This window comes from Manduca sexta, unplaced genomic scaffold (assembly GCF_014839805.1).
Source record: "Manduca sexta isolate Smith_Timp_Sample1 unplaced genomic scaffold, JHU_Msex_v1.0 HiC_scaffold_564, whole genome shotgun sequence".
Classification (NCBI taxonomy): domain Eukaryota; kingdom Metazoa; phylum Arthropoda; class Insecta; order Lepidoptera; family Sphingidae; genus Manduca; species Manduca sexta.
The window spans coordinates 1-13,491 of NW_023595368.1; the positions used below are offsets into that span (position 1 = coordinate 1).

General features: G+C 35.7%; 1 pseudogene; it reads right to left on the reverse strand.

The window, feature by feature from the left end:
* Positions 1-7,864: 7,864 nt before the first annotated feature.
* LOC119193465 lies at positions 7,865-13,291 on the reverse strand (annotated as a pseudogene).
* Positions 13,292-13,491: the final 200 nt, after the last annotated feature.

Genomic DNA, 13,491 nt, shown 5'->3' on the forward strand with positions numbered 1-13,491 from the left:
ATTGTCGGCACATAACATTAAATTCTTGTTATAAATTGCTGCAATTAATGTGAATGACAGTGAAGTCCAGATAAACATATAGCTGTTATATTACGGCTGCTATGTATTGTTTAGCATATTGGTCATAGATGTAGACCTTACAGCCATCTGGGAACTTTAATTGTCCCTTGCGATTTAAACTTATGTAATAGTACATTAACTTTTACTTCTAGTTCAACATGTATTTAGTTTACCATAGCCTAGATTCCGTTATATACTTAAAATACCCATAAAATGTATTCCTGAAAGTCTTAATTTCAATTAATTGATTTGTGACAAAAGAGAAAGAAGTCAGCTATCTAATTAAAACGATAATTTCATAATAATCTTTTTTCATTTAAAACAATGTTATTAATCAATAATTAGAAATGTGCCGAGTTCGTTAGTTAAACAAAATTAATATAAGCTTAAAACTAACCGGAAATCTGTTTGTTTCTGATGACAAATATGTTTCGTTAAATTGCAATATAGATAATAAGTAATACCTAAGTATATATATAATAATAATAATATCAGCCCTGTATTATATACTTGCCCACTGCTGAGCACGGGCCTCCTCTACCACTGAGAGGGATTAGGCCTTAAGTCCACCACGCTGGCCTAGTGCGGATTGGTAGACTTCACATACCTTCGAAATTCCTATAGAGAACTTCTCAGATGTGCAGGTTTCCTCACGATGTTTTCCTTCACCGTTAAAGCGAACGATAAATTCACAAAAAAATACACACATGATTTTAGAAAAGTCAGAGGTGTGTGCCCTTGGGATTTGAACCTGCGGACATTCGCTCGGCAGTCCGTACCACACCCAACTAGGCTATCGCCGCTTTTTAAGTATATATGGGTATTGTTTAAATAAGATATGTATTATGTTTAAAATGTCACTCAAAAATATTTACACATAAAATTAAAACATAAAGTAGTTACAAAAATACTTCGTATTTTCCTTTACCACTTTATTTCTTCGTTATGGAGTTTCACGCATTGTAAAGTAATAAGTACTTAATACCCCATAAGTTTCGCTACAAGCTTTTAAATGTTGATAGATTATTCTTAGAATCATATTTATCGTCGTAAGAACGACGTTCATGTATAACACATTCATATTTAACCTACATGAAGTCAAGACATAAAGGCAGAAAGCATCGACAAAGTACAAACGATACGTTCAGTATATCGTACAGCTACGTTTAGATAATCTCACCGCAACAATATTGGAGTATTGTGTACGCTCACTCAGAGAGAAAGCGATTCACGTACTGGCTCGTACGGAGTACTACAATGCCAGTAGATGCACCTATTGTGTGAGATAGTGCGAACTCTGACCTCGCTCTTTACAACTCGCCAATATTTTATTCCGATGTAAAAATGTGGATCATTTGTGTATTGTACAAATATTTGATGTTTAGAACGTCGATTAGTAGTTAGTTCTGATGCACAGAGTTGTCATATATTCACCTACCTACTCTATTAAAATGTAGATACACAAAAACTACCTAAGTACATAAATTTGGATAATTACCTAAAATTACTCAATAATGCCGTTGATAAAACTAAGTCGTGAAGGATAAGTTTTAGAGTTTAGAAAGTCTTCATATTTTATGAATTTATCAAACTTCTCAAGAAATTTGTATTTTGTACCTGTAGACAGAATTCATAGAATCTTCAAGTTTATACAATATTGAGTTTTCAGATTTGCTGTGGTTTATATACAAAAAAATATATATCACTTTCATAAATTTACGATTTATTCAAAAATATTTTTGAAACAAAATTGCCGGCTCATGGTACTGGCGCGATACAAACACCATAGAGCAGCGCGTGGGGTGAACGACTCGGCACCGTCATTACTGCAACCGCATCATTACGTCGATACCACACCGCACTACCTAGTAGGCTGTCAAGCTTTTGATTTTTCTATCTTGGTACAATATTTTTTCCATTATACTTCCGTCTATAATTTTGATTGTGTGTTACTAAGACTTACACAAACCAGTTTATACGTTTCTCGCGGCGTCTATGATTTTAAGTTGTCAGTGACTAGATCCGACGATACATAATGCCTACCGCCGATCAAAAAAAATATAAAACTGAGGATACAACTTTTAAAATTACCGGCTACTTTATAACTCAGGATTATGAGCTCAGTCCTGTAGGAAGCCCTATACAATAGGTTGTTACAGAAAGTTTTAACTTGTAGAATGTTATTGCTTACAATGCTGATGTTTTTTCGCAGAACTAATTGGTAGTCAAATTGGTAATCAAGATTTTTAAGTGATTCACTAACCCGTATGCTTATCTGTGCTATTAAAAATCCATATTATTTTGATAGCCACTAATCCAGGAAGCACCTATGCGTGGTGGTTAAGACTAGTTAGGTAGGTATTAGAGGCTGATCCTGCGCACGCCGTACCGTGACACACGTACGTAGAAAAGCGGTAACTCAAAATCCTTGCTACCGAGTATGTGACAAAAAACGGACGAAACGACATAAGCACACGTTCGAGTTATCATTCATCTTTCTATTGTTGGCACGCGGGCCACATTTACAAAGAGACTACACGAGCGTACACCAACATCACAAGTGTTTACGCTACTTTCTTTGCCATTGTCCCAGCATGTGGAATCGGCCGACATTGATCCGCGCTTGTAATCTAGCCGCTCATTTCGTATGTAGATGTAGCCGAGCTCAATACCCGATACATTGTCTCTGTGATTGTACCCGCAGATAGTATACTAGGTAAAAATATATCAATTGAACGTCCAACAATGCCGTCCTTGCATAGCATACCTAATTATACCTTAGTTGGAAATTGCAGGTGTTCTTTTTGTTCGTTTGAACGCCGCGTAATGTCAGTGACTCGTCAAACTTGCTTCCACTGTGTTTATTGCATTATACATACATTCGTGACAAAAATTTTTGGTCTTCAGTCCACGATAATACTTACTAGATTAAATAAAATTATATTTTATTTTATCTGTACCTAATGTTGATTTGTTGTATCGACGACTTTGTTTAAGCGTTTCAAATTTATTACTTAGATACTTACCTATTCTCTTTATAAATAATAATATCAGCCATGTTTAATGTAACTAACCGCTTGTCAAGGAACTCAGCTATTGTAACTGAGAGGGTTGCACTATTCACGATGGTCGAATGCTGACTGTCAAACCCCGCATATCTACTTTGCAGTCTTATGAAAGAAGTCAGTACACAAGTTTTCCCACAAAGTTTTCTTGCACATTAAGATCCATTTCAGACCTTCGCCTCGGTAGTCATTTGCAATTCCCATAAATATAAACAACAATTCCTCCGCAACTGAAATACTTAAGTCCTTTGATTCTAATTAAAAAAAATCTGACTATCATATAATGGGCCGAACACATGTTTGCCTATAAACTTACTTTTTATTCTAATATCTTGGTTTTGCTTGCGGCTTCGCCCACGTAAAAAGCCTTCTCAATACAAAAGTCCCTAAAACCCTGTTGCGATCCACAGCCTCATCAATACAACGCCAGCATAATATATTTAAAGTAACTGATGCAAAATTCTAAAATTTTCATTGGTAGCAAATTATCGGGATAAAAACCCTATATCTTAAGCCACGAAATGGTCTAACCGTGTACCAAATTTCATCGGAATCCGTTCAGCTGTTTCTGCGTTTACTTCTAACAAACATCCAAACATCCAAGTCATTAACTCACATTTAGAGTATTAGTTAGCTTTACTGGTAATATATAAATAGGAAATACGATGGAATTGTGTACAATTTTTTTTATATAATGCGATTACTTCTGAACAAACTATTGCTATATCATCCACAAAATTCCAGACTATGTATTCATACTATGCCAAAGGAAACAATATTACTTTGCTTGGCCCGAAGGAACAATTTTAGATATATAGTTTAAAGGATATAGAAATCAAAAACATCATTTCACAGGCATTTTTTAATTGACTAACAAATAAATTCTTATAATTCCAAATTGACATAAACAATGTTTTCTTTAATATAATGGTTACAAATTTCATTACTGATACAATCATACATTTCCAATAAAATTACGGCAGTTTTTAATATTTGAACTAAATGGATGTAATCAGTTAGTATTAGGTACACACACTAGGCCATTAACTACTTGAGTGAAGTACTACGTTGCTTTCTTAAGAAAATACATTCTTCATAAATATTTTATGCAATCAACAATGATTTTAAATAAATATAAATTCTTAGTATTATGGTTGTAATGTATCTGGAAGGAACCTAAAATCTATAAAAGAAAAAAACTTATATTGAATTATTATAGTAATAATATTACCTAGGAATATATTATGATACACTCATTGCTACTATAGGCCAAACACCGGTTTCTTTGACGTCAATATACGTCCACTCTTATCCGAACTAAGCAAGCTATCGAAATGATTATACAGAATGCGCATATATATTTAGCATCAAAACAGTTAACTCAATTATAAATTATTATTAAGTACGCTTTCTTTTATTTCTGACGTAATATGGCCTATATCCAGAAAATATTTAAATAATACGTCCGGAATTTCAAAACCGACTTTATTGACAAAGCACATTATTTTCAGTCATAAAAATTGCGTCCCTTTAGTGCCGGACCACGCTATCATTACGCGACATTAACTATCGCATCAGAACGAAGCGTACGTGTATTCACGTCTTATCGAGATAAATTGAAAACGGCTTTAGGCGTATTATATTTCATAAAATGCAAAGCAAATAATGTGTGGCCTTTAATGATTGTCGATATTAAATTACGCGTGACATTAGCATAATGTCTCATTTGGATGATTGGCGGATAGCTTGGCGAATATATCGTGCGAATATATGACTATAAATTATGAGCAACGAATATACTGTTTATTTTCGTGTTCGTGACTCTTCGTCTGTAATCGGAAAATATCAAAATCTTGGGTTGCAGCAAAGATATCTGTACAATCGTAAACGCTAACGTTATATATGAGAATGATATACCTTTGCGATAGACTTGTCGTTAGGATTTACCATTGCTTTTTTTTTTACTAGTAGCGTTAACGATTGTAGAAAAGTTGTAGATTGCATTGTTAGGAATGAAAGACCACCGCATGCCCTCCATACATATAGAAACTGAATTCCATAGAAATATAGAATTGCACCAATGCTATCTATAATATTTCTAAAATCGTTATAAGTATATTTTTTATAACAAGAAACGAACAAGTAAGACAAGACCAAGGAACACGCGACTCACAATCACAAAGGAAACAAGAAGAAATAGATATACAAGATAGGAAGGTAAAATAGATGTTCGGTTTGTATACCTAGTAAATATGTCACAACTTGCCGCTCTCGCGTTTGTTGGATATCAAAGTGTATTGAATTTTATGGTTATATGGCAAAGTGACCATAACTGCAAAATGTAATATAGTAGTTCGTGTTTACTACTTCTCTATAGAAGAAGAATTTTTTATCAATTTTTTATTTAAATTAATGAATGTTCTCATGTTTAAGGTATTTGTCGGAATTGTATCACCTTGCTTTGTGTCATTTTTAAGTATTGATATTTTCACAAAATAAACTGTAACTAGATAATCGAATATACGAAAAACATTGCAGTCTTATATAATACATACCAAGTACTACACGATATATAAATTATATTCTATTTTAACAGGTATACCATTGGTGTATAAGCGTGCACCGCAATTACATACTATTCTATATATAATTAAGCTAATATTGATTTTGGAATGCATTAAGTATACAATAAGCTCTGTGTAACGAGGAACGTCAGTAAAATAACATAAAAAAGCAGTTATAATAACGGTATAGCGTTAATCGAATATGCGTTAAAATACTGATTAAATAAGTTATTTTTAACTGAAAATGTCATTCATCGAAAGATATGCTAAACTTCATGTAGTCTTGATGTCCTCTGATGACTGATAACTAATGTTTCATTGTCCCTCGATATTACTTTGGCAAGTGATGAATATTCGTTCAATCAATATGTCTTAAATTATTATAAAATATATTTAGTTAATAATGTACATATATTTTTCTACTAATAAAGATGTAAAGCAATAAAAGCTTTTGTCACGAAAAAAAAACAGAAAAATGATAGCTATAGCCTAAGGTTATAAATTTGTTATACATATATTACAATACAATACAGGGTGTATCAGAACTAAAAAGTTTAATAGCATGTTTATGAAAAGACATTATTGAGAAAAATACCTTTATAAAGAAAAATACTCTTTGGGAATAACGTGTAAAATGAATATACAATCTATACGAAGCCAATCTACTTAATACAGCTTGTGTAGTTAAGTCTTAAAAGATAGATACATTTCATATAGTTAGTACAGCTTCATTGAAGTATTTATCCATAAGAATAGTGCCATATAAAATCTAAGTACATTTATAAAATTGGTGTTTAGATAGAAAATTGACAATTGATAGAGAATGTCTCAATAGCATTTCATAAATATATATAAAAGCAATTATTTTCGTACATCGAAAGCATACAAAAAAAATAATTTAAAGCTTTTTGAAATTCATAACATTGATTTTAAAGCCATTGGACATATTTTCGTGAGCGTTTAACGGTCTATATCATATTAAAGGTTATAAGGCTAATTGACTTAAGCGACATTTTTTTGCGGCACTAAGTTTCATACATATTTTAAATCAGCACTTTTTTCTATGTTTTAAGGGCTCCGTACCTCAAAAGGTAAAAATGGAACCCTTACAGAATCACTTTGTTGTTCGTCCGTCCCTCCGTCCGTCTGTAAAGACCCTTTTTCTCAGAAACGCGTGATGGTATTAAGCTGAAATTTATACCAAATACTCAGTACTACTGTCCCTTGGAGCTGTGAAAAAATCAAACTGCTAAGCCAACGCAATCAAAAGATATACCCATATATGTTGCAATTTTTTTTTTAATCTAATAATATTTTTTTGAAAATAATGTCACAGAAATCAATTAGTCAACCGACGATATGATCCTTCGATCGCTACCGAATCAATCTCGAAAATGGATCAACCAGAGAACTTTCGTTATTCTCACAGACTACTTATTTTGATTAGTTCATAATCCAAAGATAGTGATTGGGGATTATTAATTTCGGCCGTGAAACAAAGATGGTTATCATAGCCGCCTGTCAAACACTTGTCAGTTTGACAGAAAATCATTAGACTAATTTTAGGTGTAGTAATTTTTCAGTGAATATTTAAATAATCGTGCATAATTCAAACGCTATTGCACTTTTATTTTAAAATATTACATTACCAAAATTATTATAGGAATTATTCGTTATTATTACGAGGAGTGCGCTAAGTTCACCTTTATCATGCACTTAATCAGACTGCATCCTTAAATGCCTATTTATAAATATATCTTTCATAAACATATCTTATGTTGCCTACGGATATACTGACACCTATACATTCAAAATGGTATCTTTATTTAGGCCATTAGCAATACAACTAAGTATATATTTGAAATAATTTCATACACCATGCGAATTATATATAAATAAGATTTTATTATGCAATAACATAATTTGCCTAATATTTCAGGTAATGTTCGTCTTTTTTATCTCAAACTTTCCAGTCAAAACTTCACATTACACTTTCACTTTAGAGATAGTCTTATTTAATTTGATTTATTTACTCTAATAGCAGAGAGGTATTCGACATGGACATTGCTCGATTTACATGTAAGGGATATCAGAGTTTTAACTAACATCTGAGATTTGGCTACCTTCTTTTGTACCATACTGTTTTCTGATATAATACGTCGGTGGCAATTTCCATTTGGAATTTTATAAGATTAGTGCTGACTAAAATTAGCACACATACATCACTTTTCGCCAAATGTGTTCCGTCCCATGATGTGATAGGGACCGAGCCTGTCGCTATCTCCGGGCTGATACTGAGCAGAAAAACCCAAATATCACTTTGCCTGACCCGCGATTCGAACCCAGGACCTCAGAACGCTGCCGCACCACGCATGCAGTACAACTACGCTACCGAGGCAATCAAACTTAGATATATGTAAAAGTCGCAACGAAGCAATCTGACATCTTGTTACACGTACGCGATGAAATGCGCTTCCTAAATGTTATGAAAGATCAACTTTGTCATTTCTTTTACGACTAATATTCGTATAACACATAAACATGTGCGTAGCTATAAACTTATCGGTGAAATGAATCTTTGTTATACTAATATCAGTCGTATGCAAAAGTTAAAAAGAAGAATTTCATATATCGATTTCAATCACTTTGTCATCACACAAACCATTGCCGCAGGCTCTTATTTTAAAATACTCTGTAGTCTGTACTATTAAATCAATATAAACAAATTAATTTTGACATCAGTACTTTGATGACGACATCTCTTAATTATTCAAGTTCAAGTTCAATATCGATATCAGATCATTATCGATACTAAATTTAATTTACTTATCACTACCACATTTGACTAGACTTTGAAGGCTACTTATCACATATAGGGTCCCGCTTGGCCGGCGCGTAGTATTGGCGTGCGAGGTCCATAAGTTCCCTCCTCAGCTGCTGCGCTTGCGCACGCAGTTGTTGTTCCCGAGATCGGATCACCCTGTATTGTTCCTCGCGTTCTTCCGTGTGTTGTTCTACTAGCCAGCGAAGGTACAGTTCTGTGAAAATGTTTATCCTATTGAGATTGGTTAGAGTTTTCGTTAGATTTACGCATCTCATTTTGCCCTTCTGAAGTTAGTTACTTTACCCAATTTCTACGTATCTTACAACATCCTAAAAACAGAAATTATAGCACCACTCGTAGCTATTTTCATTTCGACCGAAAAGTACAAAGCTGTCACCGCCACCAATTTAAGTGCTAACAGCGCACCATGAAATTAAATTAATTGGTATATATTGCATTAATCTGGCGAGGTTTGTCTCCGAGCCGTTTCCACAAGGGATATTTCTTACCTTCCCAAATGACGAAGCTCATGGGCGCGACCGAGGGCCATATGACGGTGGGCGTGGGGTCGTACAGCGGGTTGATGTGGCGCGGCAGCTCGTCGGGCTGGTTCAGCCACGACCAGATGCTCGTGGTCTGCTCGTACACGCCGCGCGACTCGCGCTCCTGCTCCGTGTCGCACAGGAATGTGCCTGGAATGTGATGGGTTTGGGATCAAAATTAATTTCCCATCCGGCGAAGTTCCCATCGGGGAGACCTTTTTGTTTCCGCAAAATAAGCACCCGTAAGCAGGACATGCGAGCGACACAAATTGAATGGCTTATTATTAGGCAAAGTACCAATTCGCCACTGAGTTACATCATTGGCAAATAATATTTCATATCTTCGATTTAACATTGTCAAAAATCAGTCACGTTTTGAGCAATTATTACTAAATTTTTAATTCATTCTGCATTCGTACTTGTGAACATATAAATATATTTTTGTATAGACCGGTATAATTATGTCGACTGGTGAGGGATCTCTCATCAGTCTCGTCTCATTAGTTGACATTTGATCTGAACGCCAACCCACTTACCATCACGTATAGAAAAATTGAATTTTACCTAAAAATAAACACCGTGATTACAAGGACGTGTTAACAACTCACCAAACTGGCTAGCGTATGAGTGTTCGAACAGCGTGATGAGGAAGGCCTGCCGGTACTCGAAGCTGCAGGGGAACTGCTCGAGGAACTGGCGCACGCAGTCCAGGAACAGCAGGAAGGTGGGCGCGGCGCGCGCGGCGCCGGCGCCGTGCGGCCCGCAGCGGTGCCGCGCGCCGAACGGGTGCCCCGCCTGCACCCACTCGCGCTCCACCAGCGCCTGCAGGCTAACGCGACCATACACATTTACAGCGTGGTGAGGTTTATATCCGCATAGCGACACGGACACACGTGGATTTAGTCTCTATGCTACGCGTAGTTACATGCGTAACAAGCATGTGACGCATCTCGTCACGTTTAAGGCAATACGAATAGACGTACAGAATAACATTCCACGGTTATTTCACGTAAATAACGTAACACGGCCGTCTACGAGTTTACATTTTCATAGGGAATAAGACCCATAATGTAAAAACCTTCAATGGCCCATGTCAGTGTGTCGCGTTCTGGGATCAGCCTATGTATATCGGATTCGTACAGGCCGGCACAATTGTGTTGACTGTCGAGAGGTAGGTAATCTTCTCTACTCAGTCGACATTCTGTTGGACTCCACTCCACTTACCATCAGGTGCAAGGGAGTTTCTTTGTCGGGCCCATATAAAAAAAAACAATAATCGACTTACCCACGTATCGTCCTGCAATCAGGGTTGAGAATGATTTGCACCAACGAGCACACGAGCAGCGTCGCGTCCTCTCCTCTAGTGCCGTGCAGCAATACTGGTTCAGCTTTCTATCCATAATAAACGAAAACAATAGTATCCCCACCAAAAGCACGTCTAAACGATATTTTGCTTATTTTCTTTAAAATTGACAAAAAAATTACATTATGTTGATATTATTTAAACGCTTGACCATAAATTGATATCCAAAGGAGGTTTTATTTTTATCGATACACTTAAATTCACTCAAATCCCTTATACATTAACCGTAGTGGACGATGTAGGACAGACTGCAAGTTTAAAAAATGTTGTATACTAAATTCTTGAATAAGTGGTTTGCGCCGGCCCCAGTTTATAAAGGTAGGAAGAACCAATATTTGTCTGTTTAACATTGTATCGACATTACCTGGTGTATATGTTGGGCCACTATGCACGCTGTGTGTAAAGAGTTCCGCACACTCTCCGGCCACCCGCAGGACTCTAGCTTCGATAACCACTTGTCGCTCGATATCTCCCGATCATTACACGCTGAAAAATCATAGAAATATATCCGTTACCATGATGAATTATGTCATATTTGCCGAGGCTCCCTCTCGCACACGACAGATTGGCTGAGATTCGGCTCCGCTCTCCCCTTAAACGACTCACATAATTAACTGACGTCCTTCGAATAATAATCAAACTTTTTGCAATGTTTTTAATTTATTTTTATACCATTCGGTCCCATTGTAAGCTAAGTTTTTGCACATCGTGATCAACGAATTCTACATGCGTGAAATAGCGATTGGCGTTCATAACCCAACAAGCCAATAAAACAAGGCGGTCGAGCAAATTAGCGTCTAGATATAACTAGTTGGCGACGGATCATGCCCTGACAGTTGTTTGCTGATTTGCACAAGTTGTGCAATTGCAGTATAGGTCTTTGAACTATAAACCGTTAGCAATAGAAAAAAATCATAGCTTTTTAAAGCCATAAACAATTTGATGGATGTTATCTACTATTGTACAGCTTTGCGGAATAAACTGTTGCATACTTTGAAGCTGCAGTTAAATGTTTTAACTTTGTTGCAAATAAAATTGGAATAATATTATCATGTAGTTAAATGAGAAAAAAAAGTTTCAGACTCATCAACTGATCATAAACACATTTCAAAATAAATATTGCCTCGGTGGCGATCTTCTAATGCGTGTGCGGTACGACCACGTTCTAGGGTCCCGGATTCGAATCTCGGTTCGGATAAAATGATATTTGGGCTTTCTGATCAATATATTCGAGTGCCTACATGCTTGAGTGCGTGAATGCGTGCGTGCGTGCGTGCGTGTGTGTGAGATAAAAATGGTACGGTAATTTATAATAATGAGGAATTACACACTGAAATATCACCTTCAATAAGTTTAGAATAGTTATCTAACAATTGTTGTTGGTTGTCTACGTCATCCATTGATCTGTTGTAAATTTTCCATTGTGAGTAATTTGAATTGCTTTCAGTACCGCCACCTGAAACATAAGAATATTGTATAATGTATAAAATACATAGTTAAATAAATTTTGAAATTTATTACCACACAAAATATTAATTGATTTAGAGTAAATAGTTATATGACTGCAATATAATATTGTTGTTGTAGGTAATACATTACTATTGAAATGTAATATCTAACTGGGACCAATTGTACAAAGAGGAGTTATAGAATATCATTACTTTATTTGCTGCATTTTCCTTATTCAGTATTAACTAGATAACATGTTTCAATTATATTCATACATATGAAATAAACAAAATAAATAAAACTAAAACAAAGGAAACAAATTCCTTTGTTTACTATTTTATTCTAAAGTAACATATGACGTAACTGACAAAGATCACTGTCATATATTGCAATAATAATACCTTTGCTCTGCTGCTGAGATATGGAGTTGGAGCTGCGCAAGTCGTAGATGATGCCTTTAGTTCCCACTGCTACCACGGCGTTAAGTACGGCCTCTGTCGGGTCTACATCGACGATGCTTCGGCCCATACAGTGGTTGTCCGGCGCGCATAAGTACTGCCTGCAGGAAAAGTAAATTTGTAATAACCACTGGTGTATCTCCAAGATACAGGCATCACCTAGTTTGGGGCACCCTGTTAATTACAGTTTAAAAATTCTGTGTAAGCACAAACAATTTTAGCATGTGAATATTATGTTGTCATTTACTGATGTGGCAAATAAAGGTTTTATTATTATTATTATTGTATAAACGAAAAACGTTTCTCTCCTGCAATAGAAAGTAAACATAGCACGGGCCGAAGCCAAGTGCATGGATAATATTGTTGTTGAGAAATTCCCTTAATTAGTTGTTAAGAAATTTACGAACAATTCTGCAGGTGTTCAGTATTGCAGCTTTTGTAAAAGTATAAAAGTCATTGGTGGGATCCCTAATGTCTGTAAGCTAGTGTGGAGTGTTTTCGGTATTACACCGGTTGTAGATATAACTATTGGTACTGTCTTGGTGGTATTTACACGCCATTGTGTTTTAATTTCTATAGCCAGATCTACGTATTTCGCAATTTTTCGGTGTGAGTAGAAGAGAGGTTATGTGTGTTACAAACGGCAATATCTATAAGGTAAACTGATTTGTTTTGTTTGTCTAATACTGTTATATCCGGCCTGTTATAATGTATGGTCTTATCTGTTACTATAGTCCTATCCCAGTATAATTTGTAATATGTATTTTCAAGAACAATCTGTGGTTTGTATTTATAATAGGGGTACTTGTTCTTTAACTAATTTATATTTGTAGGCTAAACATTGATGTACTATTGCAGCTATTTGATCGTGTCTATGTTTGTAATCACTTTGAGCTATTGACTTACATGCGCCGGTAATATGTTGGATTGTTTCTGAAGCTGTGTGGCATTGTCTGCATTTATCATTATAGTTTGGACGACGGATAATGTAACGTTGGTAATTTCTTGTGTCAATAACTTGGTCTTGTATACCTAGCATGAAACCTTCAGTCTCTGGGAAGAGATCGCCACGCCGTAGCCACGCGTTTGATGCATTCCTATCAACATAAGGCTGTTCCAGGTCGTGCGGATGTCTCCCATGTAAAGACTTCTGTTTCCAAGCTGCT